Here is a 13832-nt window from a genome sequence, read left to right as displayed (position 1 = left end):
GAAAGCATAAAATTACAGAGAGGCATTAATATAATAAATGAATGGGCAAAATTGTGGCAAATGGTTCTGAATTTCGTCAAGTGTGAGGTCATCTACTTTGGACCTAAAAGGATAAATCAGAGTACTTTCTAAATGGTGAAAAGCTCGAAACAGTGGAGGTCCAAAAAGATTGAGGGGCCCATGTACATAGATCATTAAAATGTCATGGACAGGTAGAAAAATAATCAAAAAGGTTAATGGAATGTTGGTCTTTATATCTAGACGACTAGAATACAAGGAGATAGGCATTATGATTCAGCTGTACAAAGATCTGTTTCGACCACACCTGGAGTGTTGTCTTCAGTTCTGGGCAACGCACCATAGGAAGGATATATTGGCTATGAAGGGAGTGCAGCGTCGATTTACTCGAGTGCTGCCTGGACTCCACAGTTTAATTTACGCGGAGAGATTACATAAACTCGGGTTTGCCTCGAAATAAGTACATTAAGTGCTGATTTGATCGAACATTTCAAAATATTAAGGGAAACTGGTGGGGTAAACAGAAAAAAAATATTTTCGCCCGTTAGCGTGTCTAGGACTCGGGGACAGAGCCGAAACATTCGGGTCAGGACTTTCAGGCGTGAAGTTGGGAAACACCTCTGCAAGCAAAGGGAGGCAGAAGTTTGGAACTCTCTTCCACAAACGGCAGTTGATGCGAACTGAATTGTCAATTTTAAGACTGAAATTGATAGATTTTTGTTGACCAAAGGCATTTAGGGATATGTGGCTGAGGCGATAATATGCAGTTAGGATACATGTCAACCAGGATCTCATTGAATTGCGCAACAGGCTCGAGGGGCGAAATGGTATACTTTTGCTCCTCAGTTCCTCATTGTTCCAGAATGATCCTGCATTGTATTGGGAATCGAACCAAGGTCTCCAGCGTAACAAGTAAGAATTCGACCCCTGCACAACCAATGCGCGCGTTTGTAACAGCAGCATGTGTCCATTTGGAATCCGATCTGAACGAACATGCCGTTTGCAGCTGCGGTGGCCGAGTGTTTAAAGCGTTGGACTCAAAATTCAATTGAGGTTTTCCTGCCCAGGTTTGAATTCTGCGCGCAGAGCTGCTGTTTAAAGATCACTTCAGTGCTGAAATAGGTTAATTGGAGTTAATTGACCGCATTTATCTCTCTCCCAGAATGAGAGATTCTCCAGCGAGGCCTATGATTTTAACTTGTGTCCAATCTTCTCTTGCAAGATTTCAAGACCCAAGAAGGAATCTCTCCCAATCTGTAACTTAAATTCTGCTAGTTTGCAAAACCTGACATTTATACTCTTTATTTTCTTTGTCTGCATCTCTCCATCTCTCCATGTCTCTGTCTCTTGTCTCTCTGTATTGTCCACAATGGACTTCTCAGGCTTCCTTGAACGGCGATGGCTGATCTATCCTGCAACAATAGCAGAGAAGGGTAAAGAAAAAAAAGTCTGAGGAAGTAGGAAAAGGAAAGGTGCAAACTAGCTGATTAATTCGTAGCTAATGTTTCCACATTCGTGGCTCTTCGTTCTCATAGTGAATGAAAGCAGCAATTTGAGTAAAGTGTACTTATGGTGGAGTGGAAACTATGACGACACCGAGACAGACGACAATGTCGTTTCAGAGTAATTCATTCTGTAAAGTGTTACTTGATAAAACAAGTCGTACATTCAAAACAAATTTGATAAAGAGTGACTAATATTGTTGATATGAAATAATTAGTGTAGAACCTGATATTTCTCTGCATGGTATATCGTACAAGAAAGCGAGTTTGGATGGCCATGGTGTTCTGAAAGGATGCGGATCGGCTGCGTGCCAGCGAAATTTTACATTGGCTGCACGGCTCTGTTACCAGTTGGACTTTGGATCTGATTCCCGCTCAGGGAGTTTTACTGGCTCAAATCCCGGATGACCCCTGTTGTGTCCCCGTTTTTGGTCAAAAATCACCAATTGGCTTCTCACATCTTTTCAGCGATGTAAAAGGCAGGTTTCACTAATCTCCAGCAGAGCTTGTTTGAGCACCAGAGGACAGAATGCAGAGGGTTTGTTCACGAAACACACGGAGACGAAATGAAGATAATCTTTCAAGAAGTTGTACAGATTGAACCCGGATCATGAATTTATCCCAATTCAGGCGATCTCATGGGTGCAGAATACAAAAAGGTAAAGGAAGCTGCATTGGCCTGGAATCAACCCCTGGTTTCCCGCCGGCAGGCGAGGATTCCACACTGAGCCACCAATGCACACACGGCTGCAGGCTGCACGTGTAGCGTTGGATACGTGTCGAGAACATGCAGTTTGACAAAGTTCCTGTGATAAGCCTGCGCAGTCTGCTCGACAGCCGCGTGCTACCTGTGGGTGACTAAAAGAGTGGGTCAAGCATGGCCTTGAAATTCACTGGGGGTTCGAAATCACTTCACACCGCCACTGTGAAATGCTCAAATAAAGAAGAGCTGTAGTTACCAGGCAGTGTTTACTTCTCTTAGAAATAAATTTATAATCCAGCCCTACAAAAACCTCTAAGATTTCACGACATTCGACGAATTTCCTCTAAGCTGCAGCTTAAATTCTGCTCAATCACAGAATTGGAGATTTATACTATTTTTCTTTGCATGTATCTCTCTATCTCTGTCTGCGTTTCTTCACTTTAGGTGTTACTCCCTAATGGACTTATCCGGCTTCCTTGAACGGCCAGGTCTGCAAACCAGGGATGGGAAAAGGCTGTCGGATCTTCGTCCAATTGTTGGATTTCGACGGGATGAGTTTTGCTATTTTCCGTCTCGGTTTTCGGAAAATATAAACCCAGATGGGATTTCCCCTGCTCGGGTCCCGTCACCTTCGGGTGCTGGGAATGAACCCGATCGATCACTCGGTCTTAATATCTGTATTCTCATTGTTTAACAATAAAATTACAGTTATTTTCAGGACACATTTTAGAAATTAACACATAACAGACTTATTCAAAAACGAGAAGCACGTGGGATTAAAGGACCGGTGGTCACGTGGGCAAGTAATTGGCTGAGGGACAGGAGGCAGAGATTCGTGGTGAACGGATGTTTTTCTGACTGGGGAGAAATATGCAGTGGAATCCCCCAGGGGTCGGGGTTTGGATTATTGCTTTTATTGTTATATATAAATGACTTGGATGTGGGAATAGGGAGTACAATTTCGAAGTTTGCGGATGATATAAAAGTTGGCAACGGAGTAAGTAATGAGGAAGATAATAGCAGACTTCAGGAGGACATGGACAGACTGGTGAAATGGGCAGTCACGTGACAGATTTAACGCTGATCAGTGTGAAGTGATGCACTTTTGGATGAAGAACATGGAGAGGCAGTATAATCTAAATGGAACAATTTATGGGGGGTTCCAAGAGCAGAGGGGCCTGGGGGTTCATATTCATAAAACAGGATAAGTTGATAAGGCGGTTAAGATAGCGTTTGGGATACGTGGCTTTGTAAATAGAGGCATTGAATATAAAAAATGGAAATCATACTCATCCTTACAAATCAGTGGTTAGGCCTCAGCTGGAGTATATTGTACGGATCTGGGCACCAAACGTTAGGATGAAAAGGCATTGAAGAGGATTCAGAGCAGGTTGACCTGGATGATACCAGGGATGAGGGACTTCAGTTATATGGAGAGATTGGAGAAGCTGGGATTGTTCTCCTTACAGCAGAGATGGTTAACGGGAGACCTAATAGAGGTATTCAAAATAGTGAGGGGTTTTGAAAGAGCAAGTAGGGAGAAACTGTTTCCTCTGGCAAGTGGGTCGGTAACCGGAGATCACAGTTTTAAAATAATTGGCAAAAGAACTAGAGGGGAATTGAGGAGAATTATTTTCGCACAGAGGGTTGTTAAGATCAGGAACGCACTTCCTGAAAGGATGGTGGAACCAGATTCCATTGGATCATTCAAAAGGCAATTGGGCATAATTGTAGAGGACTAATTTGCAAGGTTATGGGGAAAAATCTGGGGTGTGGGTCTAATTTGAAAAAGCCGACACTGGCACGACGGCCGAATGGCCTCCTTCTGTGCTGTAAGATTCTATGATCCTATGATTACCTTCTGAATCATTGCAATTGAAGCTATTCATTGTTAAGCAACCAAGAAAATTATAACCGTGATATTCGGCTTCTCCATTCCCTTATGAATATCGCAGATTATAATATCCAGGCGGGGGTGAGACTGAATGGAGGATAGAGTGCGGAGATTGGAATGGAAGCCCAGCAGAATGAACTTGGTCTCATCAGTTTTTGTTATTTTTCCTACCAGTTGCCCGAAGCAGGCGGTGAACCTTCTTCTCGAGAGAGGATCGTCATTTCAGTTCAGAAGGAAAAAGGGTATCAAGAAAATCGGGTAAAACGCACACAGAATGATCCGGGACTTACAGCACACCCCTTTTAAACACACACAGACAAGGAATGATCCGGACATAAATCATAATTATGGTGCATAAGTTTATCTTACGTTGACCATAAGATTTACTCTTTTTACAATGACACCAATGTACAATCTGATACTTCGCGACCATACAATCTCAACACCTTCCTGGAAGGAACTGTTGCTGATATCAGCAAACAATGCAAAACCCACCGTCTGCCGTTTCGAGAAGGATGGGACTTCAACCAGACCTTCTGGGTGGACTGAATGAGAGAAACAAAACATAAACATCATAACGACGAGGATGGGATTCGAACCCACGCGTGCACAGCACAATGGATTAGCAGTCCATCGCCTTAACCTCTCGGCCACCTCGTCGCATATGGAAATAGGCGAAAGCACCTTTATTCAAAATGAAAATACTGGCTATGTTGCCAACCTGAAACTGCAAACGTGCATCTCCTCAGCAGGTCAGGCAGAATCTTTCGACATAGAAACAGAGTTAATGTTTCAGGTCGATGACCATCACATGAAACTCCAACTCACTCAACTTGCGCCTTGTCGATGGTTGAACGGCTTTTGGGAGTTAGAAGGTGAGTCACTTGGCGCAGAATATCCAGCCTAAGACCTGCTCTTGTCGCCACAATATTTATGTAGCTGGTCCAGTTAAATTCCTGGTTAATGGTGACCACTAGTATGTTGATGGTGGGGGATTCGGCGATGTTAATAACGAATCCCCACAGAAGAGATTTACTATAATGATTCCAGGGATGAGGGGCATAATTTCATGGATAGATTGGAGAAGCTGGGATTGTTCTGCTTGGAACAGAGACGGTTACGAGGAGATTTGATAGAAGTATTCAAAATCATGAAGGATCCAGACAGAGTTGATGGAGAGAAACTGTTCCTATTGGCGGAAGGTTCAAGGAGCAGAGATCATCGATTTAAGGTGTTTGGCAAAAGAACCAAAGGTGACATAAGGAAAAACTGTTCCACACAGCGAGTGTTTAGGATCTGGAATGTACCGCCCGAGGGGGTGATGGAGGCAGATTCAATCATGGTCTTCAATAAAGAAATGGATAAGTATTTGAAACGAAAGAAAATACAGGGCTACAGGGAAAGGGTGGGGGAGTGGGTCTATCTGGATTGCACTTGCAGAGAGCCGGCACGGACTCGATCTGCCAAATGGCCTCTTTTCGTGCTGTGACCTTTCTCTGATTCTATTCTATTTGTCAGAGGCGATGCAAAGCGACCGGAGCGTGACGTAAATCGACCTGCTCATGTACATTCCCTGATAATAAATCCTAGTGTGATGCAAAGAAGAAATTCATAATTATGGTGCATATCTTTTATATTATACTGACTATAAAAGGTACTCGGTTCACCAGGGCGCCATTGTGCACATTGATTGATACTTCGCCGAGATCACCCCTTGCAGTCCCAACACCTCCGTCCAAGAAACAGTTGGGTGGCAACCCAGACTTTGGTGAATTGTGCAAACAGGTGTAAACCAGCAATGCGGAAAAGCACTTCTTATTAAAGAAGGGTTTTTGGTGAGGCGGCCAAAATGAAAAACTCTACAAATTCTGGCAGCAGTAAGATTCGAGCCCACATAATTCAGAGATGGAAATCAGCATCTTCGACAGCGAAGTTACTCACGCACATGGCAAATCCTTCAGTTCTGATGATTCAGGTCATAGAGCTGAAACGTTCCCTCTGGTTCTTTCTCCACAGGTGCTGCCTGACCTGCTCAGCGTTTTCAGCATTTTCTGTTTTCATTTTTGTGCTTTCACAATGGCTGTTTTCCTGAAAACACCCAATTTGACCCAAGGACAAAGCTCCCACTTTACTTTCCTCACGCGCTTTAAAGTCTGTCGTTTCCGAACAAAATCCCCTCCGCGCCGGACATTCAAAGGACCTTTCGCTCACGGTCAATCTCCTGTAATCGACACCTTTTCACCATTCCCGCTCTTTTCATTTCTCCTCATTCCTTTTCAATCGGACATTTCCACAGACCTATTAAGATCAAGCGGAACATTTCCGACCTTCCTGCACCGCCCAGATTGCCAAAAGTGCACCTTTCAGCCGTCATTCGCAGCTCTGTCGCGCCGCCCGTCTCTCCCGCACATCAACTCCTCGGGGAAAAGCGCCAACGATCATGAAAATAAAACCCGTGTCACAAGATACCCCATGGAAATTTCACGGAAAATATGCGCTGTACTTCCGAATGCCAGCCCTGCTTTCTTTGAGCTTGTCTCTGGAGCAGATCGAAATGTATCGACTGGTTTCAAGGCACAAATGAACATTGATGCGAACGGGACATGTGCCCCCGAGAAACAGCGGTCGATGCAGTGCAAACTTAAAGGTCTAAGAATGTGAAAGTGAATGTTAGAGTCGGCAAGGCCACAGGAAAGTGTTAATGAAATGGACCATGATTGTGGAAGGAAAAAAAGCTGGAAGAAGCGGCGGGTCGGAATTTTGGATCTTTCAGCAGAGACACATGAGAGAACAAAGACAGGATACAGACAAAGGTGCTGGAGGCAGAAAGAAAAAGAATAAAATAAGAGAAATGAAAAGAGAGTGAAAGAAAGGATGGGATAGAAGGCGATGAAAGAAAGAGAAAGAAAGAAGGGAGCGAGGAAATCAAGCGTGCAATACTCACCCCGCGAATGGGCGCTGCTCCCAAACGGCTGCACTTCGCTCCACAGACCCTCATCCCATTCACACCATCCTACAATACACTTTCAATGCTGTGCAGTGGAACAGAGTTTGAAGGTATAAAGACACTCACACCGTCCTACAATATACTGCCAATGCTGTGCAGTGGAACAGAGTGTTTAAAGGTATAAAGAAACACACACCGTCCTACAATACACTGTCAATGCCTGTGCAGAGAGACAGGGAGTTTAAAGGTATAGAGACACTCACACACCGTCCTACGATACACTTTCAATACATGTGTAGTGAGACAGCTAGTTTAAAGGTATGGAGACACTCACACACCGTCCTACGATACACTTTCAATACATGTGTAGTGAGACAGCTAGTTTAAAGGTATGGAGACACTCACCTTTTTTTCAAAAGCAGCACATCCCAGCAATAAGAGAGAGCGTGGGTCAGTCTCGTTCTCCTGATGTAGCTGAGGCTTGTCAGTCAACAGTCCCCTCCTCCCATTATTGGCTGTGGAGGAAGTACAGTGTAGATTTAATGGAATACCTTCAGCCTGACCGAGGTTAGGCTGACTGGCCAGTTATTACTAGATCGACGCCTTTCTCCCTTTTTAAACAACGGCACATCTTTAGCGGTCCTCCAATCCTCCGGTATCGAAACTGTTACCAGGGAGGATTGGAAAATTATGGTCGGAGCCTCCGCTATTTCCTTCCTTGCTTCTATTAACATCCTGGGATATATTTCATCCGGCCTGGGGATTCAGGTGGTGTGATTTGGGGACTTTCATTTTCCTGTTTGCAAATGTTTGCACCGCAGGTCAAGATCACAAGTCCAGGTCCAAATTCGGACTACTTCCGGGTTTAAACTTCAAATCGTGAATTATACACCAACCCCAACCGCCCAGAAACAAGAATGTGTCCTTAAATGAACGTGTTACAGACACATTCTATGAGAGGTCTGTCTGAATAATGAAAGGGCGTTTTTGAGCAGTCATCTTGATATCTGTTTCCGCCTGAAACCTGAACAAATACAAATTCCAGAGTGTTATTATGTCGCTAAATTCCACAAATTAGGTGAAAATAATAAGTTGCACAAGGCACTGCCGGGAGTTCAACCCAGGATCTCCTAGTTTACTAGACCTGATGTTTTAACCAACTAAGCCACAGCGCCAATTGATTACGGTGTGCCCCCACCTCCTCTCGCTAATATCTATCAGCGACTCGTTACTGTCTGTTTGGGGTTCAGACCGTTTTATCTTTGTCCATTTCGCTTGTCCGTTTACCTGTATATCCCGATACTGCCTGCATTTCTCGCTGTGTTTATCTTTGTGTATCCATCAGTGCTTTGATACACGGATGATTATGTGTGCTTGTGCTTGTTACATTAAATAAATTAGGGGATCAGACAATTCTCTCTCTGACAGTAAAGAACTATTGAGCCGAACTTTACAGCAAAGTATTGTTTATTGCGGTGCTGAAACTAAAACAAACAGAAGAGGTACAAACAGGGAAAAGGAGAAAAACCTGTGAGGGAAAATGAGGACAACAATCAAGGTTTTTACCAATATATTAAGAAAAAGAAGAGTGACTAAGAGTAATGTGAGCCCGTTAAAGTCAGATGGAGGTGATATTGTAATTGAATATCAGGAAATGGCAGAATTGCTAAATATTTACTTTGCATCGGTCTTCACAGAAAAGGACGAGGCTAACATACCAAAGACACGAGGAAAACTGTTAATAATTCAAGGGGATTCAATATAAGTAAAATAATGGCAATGGAGAAAATAATTAGATTAAAGATAGATAAATCTCCAGGACCTGATGGTTACCATCCCAGGGGACTGAGAGGAATAGGTGAGGAAATTGAACATGCTTTAGTCACGATCATTCAAACACTCTTGATTCAGGAATTGTTCCTTTGATTGAAACATTGTCAATGTCGCTCCATTATTTAGGCTGAGTAGCAGAGATGATGTTGCAAATTATAGACCCATTAGTCTGACGTCTGTTGTGGGGAAGTTACTAGTTCCCGTTCTTAGGGAAAGAATGACTGAGCACTTGGATAATTATGGATTGAACAGAGAGAGCCAGCATAGATTTGTGAAGGGTAAGTCAAGTCTAACAAAACTCGTTGAACTTTATGAAGGTGTAACTAACGTGGTAGATAATAGAGTATCTATGGGTGTTATATGATATTGACTTCCAGAGGCATTGGATAAGGTACCATATAAGAGACTGTTAACGACAATGAGAGTGCGTAGAATTTAAGGCAACCTATTGAAATGGATTCGGAGTTGGTGAGAAGGTGGGAGACAGACACCCAGTATATAAATGACGTTGACAATGGAATAGAGGGCCGTCTATCCACGTTTGTCGCTGACACCAAGTTAGGTGTCTCAGTGAGTCGTGTAGATGGAAGCATAAAGTTACAAAGGGAAATTGATAGATTAACTGAGTTGGCAAAACTGTGGCAGATGGAGTTACATAGAATTACAAAGAATGTACATCACGGAAACAGGCAATTCGGCCCAACTAGACTATGCCGGTGTTTATGCTGCAAACAAGCCTCCGCCATCCCCATTTAATCTAACCCTATGAGCAAACCCTTATATTCCTTTCTCCTCCATTTCTTTTTCTAGCTTCGCTGTAAACGAATCCATGCTGTTCGCCTAAACTACTCCCTGTGGGAGCGAATTGCACATTCTAACTTCTCTCTGGGTAAATGTGTTCCTCTTGAATGCCATGTTGAATTAAATAGTGACTACCTTATATTCATTGCCTCAATGATTTGGAGTCCCCACCTCCACAAATGCAAACACGTTATCTACGTCTAACCTATCAAACCCTTGGATAATCTTAAAGTCCTATATCAGGTCACCCCTCAGCCTTCTCTTTACTATACAGAAGAGCCCCAGTCTGTTCAAAATTTCAATATGGAAAAGTGTGAGTTCATCTACGTTGGACTGAAGCAAGACAGGTTAGAGTATTTTCTAAATGGTGAGAAGCTAGGAACTTTGGAGGAGCAGAGAGATTTAGGGGTCCAAGTACAGAAATCGCTAAAATCCAGTGGAATGGGTGAAAAATTAATCTGAATGTCTCATGGCATGTTGGCCTTTATCTCAAGGAAGCTGGCATTCAAAGTGGGGGAAGTATGTTACAGATATAAATCCCTGCTGAGACCCCATTTAAAGTATTGCATTCAGTTCTGGGCACCACATCTCAGGAAGGAAATATTGGACTTGGAGGGGGTGCAGCGCAGATTCACCAGAATGATACCGGGGCTAAAATGGTTAAATTATGAGGACAGGTTATGCGGAGGTCGGTCCTCATTTTTCTCTTATGAATCCGGCCCCATCCGTTTACCGTTGACGGGAGCGCGTCTGATACTAAGTCAGTCAGAATCGGATGCAAATCACATCACGGGCACAGCGGGTCTGGGACTGGCGACTGGTTTTACATTGAGTCTTTTTAAGGAATAGGCTGTACATTGTTTGTATAATAATAATAATAAGTTTGATACAATGAAGGTTTTTTCCGTTATTTCCCATTTCCACTCTCACCAGTTTTATATAGTAACAGGTAACAATGTTTAAGGGATGTGATGTACAGTGTTGGAGGAATCAGTGTAATTTAACTTGATAAATTGAAGAATCTCTTGTCTATCCCAGGCTCTTACCTCAGGTTTCGACCCTCAGCTAGTTTAAAATCGGTGACTCACTGATATCAATAAACCAGTAACAACCCCGAAACCTCAGCGGGTATATTTGTTCCGATGCTTAGTGACAGTCCCAATTTCCATTGAAATTACAATCAGCAAATCCCAGAGGCTGTTTCGGGTTTGACAAACTGTGAAACAGATTGTTTAAATAGCCGAAAAGAGGGAAAACCTGGTGGTAGATATAAAGTTTTATACATTATCTCTTTCTGTTTCAGATTTACAATTTCTCTTTGTGTGTTGCTGACAGGAGCGGCTATAATGGAGCCCAGTGACTGGGTGACGAGCTGCACTGAATCATTGGTCTGTGTTACAGACCGGCTCGTTGGACCTGCTCATTTCGACTCATCTCATTGTCAGGAAACGGGAAATTACTGAAATTGAGGCTGGTGAATAACTGCTCGAAATACCAATCCTCTCCACCACTGGGGACTAAGTCTTCCGACAAACAGGGATTTTCAGTCGTGCAAGTTTCATTCACCTATTCAGCTCTTCGTTTCCCTGATCTGATTGTTGCACCTTTCCCTTCAATTCACGACTTGCAGGAAAAACTCGATTTTACAGTCGATTTTCGGGTCATGACGTATAGTGATATTTCAAATAATTAAAATCGACCTTTATCAATCCCAATATCCTCACCTACACGTTTGACGAATGCAAAGCGGCTTCAATCACGGTTTTGCTGAAACAACTCGTTCAAAGATACTGTCGGTAATTGGAGGGTCTTTCAAGTCATGACACGAATGTAACAGTTCGCACTGCCGTTTTCACCAAGACACTTCAGATTCACGTGGAATGATTTCGGTCTGGCGGTTCAATCCGTTCCCTCTTCACAAATCCGCGTTTGACCCCGTATCTTTTAGTATTTTTGATAACTGATACCAAATCGGTTTGTCCCGTATTGTACATTACTTTTTAAATATTACAGACAAGCAGAGCACTTGAGCTGTCACAGCAGTGACTTTGACTTTTCTCCGTCTCCTCCAGATTTCCCGGCAACTGTCACTAACCACAATCTTCTGTCACACTTCTCCATCAGAAAGTTCCGAGCCTCGGTTTTCAAATGAAATAACGCCCATCTCTTCAGTCACCGACAGCCCAGGGAGAGTTTCCCAGTTTCGTCTCACACTTTCCCCAAATCCTCCTTAAAGTACCATCAAAAATTGTCCCTAAGTTAATAAAAATATAATTAAAAGTTCTTATCTTCTGGGGTTTTGTTTCAGATTCCATGGCTTTTAAAGGCCACTGCGGATATTCATCGAAGTGCATCTTGATTGGAGGCTTCTTGGAGAAATCGGAGAAAGATCACGAAGCTCTTGTAGCGCAAGCGGTCAGCGTGCGGCACTTTTATCAGCTTCAGAAATGCACAGGTTGTGAGTTTCAGCCTCACCGAGAACAGTCGAACATTTTACTCCGAACATTTTGACCGGAGTTCAAGGTACAACTGGTCTGTTCCGTCACGCATCTGCTTCTTAGTGTTCCCATGTGGGCACTTGGGTTCATCTGGCCTTCCGTCTTACAACAGTAGGTGCGAGTTTACTTGTTTACAGGGGGAGAGGGGGCGATTAGCGTCAGCTGATATGGCAAAGGGGCCGGTACGAAATCTTTAAATCTGAAGAACCAAACACACAATTCTTCTTTTCGTTAAGCGGATATTCATCGGGTGGAAGTTTCGTGTGGGGAAAATTTGGAAGGGAAATCTGCTGCCTGGTGTCACTGTGTAACGGATGAAATTATTCAGCTTACAGATGTTAATACATGAAAGGTCGAGAGGCCTTTTCCAGCTCCCGTGTGGGGCAAGTTTAGCTTTTGAGCCACTGGAAAAAGGGTTATTTTAATTGGTGCTAACGAATGAGAAGACATTTGGCACAAACAAGAAGAATTGTAAACTCAAGAGTTCACTGTCCATGTTTCTTACATCATGTTCAACAGAAACAAGGATTCTCCTCAACACGTTACTGAGAATTTTATAAAAGGGATCTTCAACTCAGTTCGACGTTCACGAAGGATAATTCAGAGTCCTACCATAAATTTGTACAATGGATCTTTTTCGTATATTGAGCCTGGGTCGCTCAATCGGTCGACTCTGAGATTTCTATAAGCGGCTCGTGATTTGAGTGTGCAGAAATCAAATCCTTGTTCAGGCAATAAACTTTGAAACAGCTGGCAAGTATCTATGTTTGCGGGACAAATGATGCCTGCGATGTGTTGTCAAAGCTTCGGTGGTATATTGTTTCCCAGGGATCGGCAGTATTGCGCTGTCTGAGGCGGTATTTGCGGCCTTCCGCCAGCAACCTGTGATTGGAGGGAGCGGGGCCGGACAGGCGGCCTGAATGTTGTTGCTGTCGTGGCCTCACTCAATCCGGGAGCTGGGGAACATCGAACTTCGAAAAACCGATGTGTTTGTTGCCGCGGCTGCCATGCTGTTTAGAACTATAGTTATTAACCGAGGCAGCTCTTCAGGGTCCTTTAATAATCTCTCACAAATCAACTAAAACCAGTCGCAATGTGTCGCTTTGAGAGGAGATTTCTGCACAGTCAGGGCAGGAAACTGAAGTGAGGGAGAGATATTTTCGGTATCTGTGTAATGTTTGAGTGTGTGTAAAACTGGACAGAGAAAGGAAAACATACCGGTTCTGTATTTTATTCATATTTCACTGCAGAGTGAAATCTTGCGTGTTTTCATATTTATTGATTTTTAGTGGATGACGTTTTGAAAATGTTTCCGCCCGGTTTCGAACCGGGGACCTTTCGCGTGTGAGGCGAACGTGATAGCCACTACACTACGGAAACTCTGCTGTACAAACGGTTATACGAAATGCTCGGAAGATAGTTGCCGTCTCCAAATGTTCTCAGTGCTGGGAGACGGGGCCGGGTCCCCTTCAGGGGATTAAGTTTTACAAAATAGTTTGTTGTATTAATTTCGCAAAACTCATTAAACTCAGTAAAAAGACGAATAGTTGTTCAAATCGCCATTGATCAACCAATAACTTTCTGTTTCAGACTGACGGAAATCCAGCATGTTTTTCATTCATTCATTCACCAGGCT

The 13832-nt window shown here is 43.3% G+C and overlaps 2 non-coding genes across 2 annotated transcripts; both read right to left on the bottom strand.

Moving 5' to 3' along the window:
- Window positions 1-4695: 4695 nt before the first annotated feature.
- trnas-gcu (transfer RNA serine (anticodon GCU)) lies at window positions 4696-4777 on the bottom strand. The gene has a single exon. It is a non-coding gene; the product is annotated as a tRNA-Ser (tRNA).
- Window positions 4778-13503: 8726 nt separating this feature from the next.
- On the bottom strand, window positions 13504-13576 carry trnav-cac (transfer RNA valine (anticodon CAC)). Its single transcript has one exon. It is a non-coding gene; the product is annotated as a tRNA-Val (tRNA).
- Window positions 13577-13832: the final 256 nt, after the last annotated feature.

The sequence above is a fragment of the Heptranchias perlo genome, chromosome 20 (genome assembly GCF_035084215.1).
Source record: "Heptranchias perlo isolate sHepPer1 chromosome 20, sHepPer1.hap1, whole genome shotgun sequence".
Lineage (NCBI taxonomy): Eukaryota > Metazoa > Chordata > Chondrichthyes > Hexanchiformes > Hexanchidae > Heptranchias > Heptranchias perlo.
Note: the sequence above shows the minus strand (reverse complement) of the source record. Positions and strands in the feature narration are given on the sequence as shown.